Source organism: Piliocolobus tephrosceles, unplaced genomic scaffold, assembly GCF_002776525.5.
Source record: "Piliocolobus tephrosceles isolate RC106 unplaced genomic scaffold, ASM277652v3 unscaffolded_39080, whole genome shotgun sequence".
In the NCBI taxonomy this organism is placed as follows: Eukaryota; Metazoa; Chordata; class Mammalia; order Primates; family Cercopithecidae; genus Piliocolobus; species Piliocolobus tephrosceles.
Window position 1 is genome coordinate 5,853 of NW_022323288.1, and position 2,421 is coordinate 8,273.

The 2,421-nt window shown below is 54.6% G+C and overlaps 1 pseudogene; it reads left to right on the top strand.

The window, feature by feature from the left end:
• Positions 1-1,137: 1,137 nt before the first annotated feature.
• LOC113223140 lies at positions 1,138-2,168 on the top strand (annotated as a pseudogene).
• The last annotated feature ends 253 nt before the right edge of the window (positions 2,169-2,421 follow it).

Below are 2,421 nucleotides of genomic sequence, written 5' to 3' on the forward strand. Positions count from 1 at the left end.
AAGAATGAAATCATGTCCTTTGCTGCAACATAAATGCAGCTAGAGGCCTAAGTGAATGATCCTAAGTGAATTAACACAGAAACAGAAAATCGAACACTTGGTTCTCACTTTTAAGTGGGAGGTAAACAATGGATACACACAAACATTAAAGATGGAAACCATAGACAATGGGGACTCCAAAGCGGGGTAGGGAGGGTGGAGGACAAGGGTGGGAAAACTACCTGTTGGGTACCAAGTTCACAATTTTGATAATGGGTTCAATAGAAGCCCAAACCTCAGTATTATGCAATAAGCCCATATAACAAACCTGTACATGTGCTCCCGAATCTAAAATAAGTATTTCCAAAAAGCAATTGACCTATATTATTAACATTTTAATCTACCTGTATATATGTTTTAATCTACATGTGTTCATGCTTTGAAATATGATACAGGTACTATGACGATCCCTGCTCTGTAGGGGAGAAAGCAGAGACACATCACTTCCCCCAAATCACAAAGTCAGGAAGGAACAGACCTCACAGAGTCCAGTCTGTCACTGCCTCATGCTTTGTGCCCTTACAAGGCAAACTAGATAAGTGCCATTCTAGAGAAGCAGACAGAATTCAAGTGGAGGAAAGGGGAGGGGAAGAAGACGTCAGCTGAGGCCTATTTAGAGCATCCCAGCTGAGGCTGCATGAGGAGGGAGGCACGCAGTCATGGAATTTGTTCCCCTTTTTGCATACTGACCAGCCCTGGCAATGGAGCTCAAGGCATCTTTGTGCCACTGCGCAGTGAGTGACATCATGGGCACGGCCAGGTCTTTATCAGTTCTGCCGGACAAATAGCCAACCCCTCTAGGTCTGGAGAGACAGCAAGGTGCTGTGCGGCGGAGCATTTGGGTCTCAAAGAAGCAGGTGAGCCTGGGTCCGAAGGGCTGGGTGGAGGAGCATCTTGGTGCTTCTCTGCTGGGGAAGAGACAGGGGACAGGGCATGTTCAGGAAGACAGGCAGGCTGACCCCGCCTGGAAGACACTCAGAGATAAGAAGGGTGGATGTAGTGACCACGTGCCCTTTTGGGTGAGATGCTGCTGGCCAGGGGCAGGAAGGCCCCCCGCTACCAACTCCATGTCACTCTCTCTCACCGGCGGCCACCACCATGGGTGCAGGCCCCAACAAGTCCTACTTCTCCTGCAATCACTGGCTCGCCTTTTCTGTGTACCTTCTCACCTTCCTGGTGGGGCTCCCCCTCAACCTGCTGGCCCTGGTGGTCTTCGTGGGCAAGCTGCAGTGCCGCCCGGTGGCTGTGGACGTGCTCCTGCTCAACCTGACCGCCTCCGACCTGCTCCTGCTGCTGTTCCTCCCTTTCGCATGGTGGAGGCGGCCAGTGGCATGCACTGGCCCCTGCCTTTCATCCTCTGCCCGCTCTCAGGATTCATCTTCTTCACTGCCGTCTATCTCACCGCCCTCTTCCTGACAGCCATGAGCATTGGGCGCTTCCTGAGCGTGGCCCACCCACTATGGTACAAGACCCGGCCGAGGCTGGGACAGGGGCTTCCGGTGAGTGTGGCCTGCTGGCTGCTGTCTTCTGCTCACTGCAGCGTGGTCTGCGTCATGGAATTCTCAAGGAACTCCTCCCATAGGCAGAATACCATTGAGACCTGCTTCATGGAGTTCCAGGAGGACCAGCTGGTCATCCTCCTGCCTGTGTGGCTGGAGATGGTCGTGGCCCTCTTTGTGGTCCCCTTGATCATCACCAACTGCTGCTACAGCCGCCTGGTGTGGATCCTCGGCAGGCGGGGCAGCCACCGCTGGCAGAGAAGGGTGGCGGGGTTGGTGGCAGCCACACTGCTCAACTTTCTTGTCTGCTTTGGGCCTTTGCACATGTCCCATGTCATGGGCTTTGTTCAGGGTGAAAGCACGATGTGGAGGACCTACGTGATGCTTCTCAGCACCCTGAACTCCTATGTCGACCCCCTTGTCTACTCCTCCGGGTTCCAAGCCAACCTTCACGGGCTGCTGAGGAGGCTGTGTGGGCTCTGGGGCCAGTGGCAGCAGGAGGGCAGCGTGGAGCTGAAGGAGCAGAAGGGAGGGGAGTGGCACGAGGAGGACCTCACAGAAGAAAGGAAGAGTAGTGGACTATAGCAGGGCTGTGGAACTGGTGGCCAGGTGGCCTATGCTGAAAGCTAGGTCCTCCGGGGCAGGAGGGTGTAGCTGGTGTGTCATCCTTAGGGCACTTCCTTGCTCATGCCAGGAGGGATTTGGAGTGGCGAGCTGGGGCCTGATGGGGCTTGGGGGCAGAATAGACATCTAGCCTTCCTAAGGGTGTGCGCACTAAAGCCCAGCTCTCTATCTCACCTCCATCCCCATCCACCCACACACCATGGATTGGCCTCTGGGAAGGGGTCAGGGTGAGAGGCTGCTCTGGAGAACAATGAGGTTC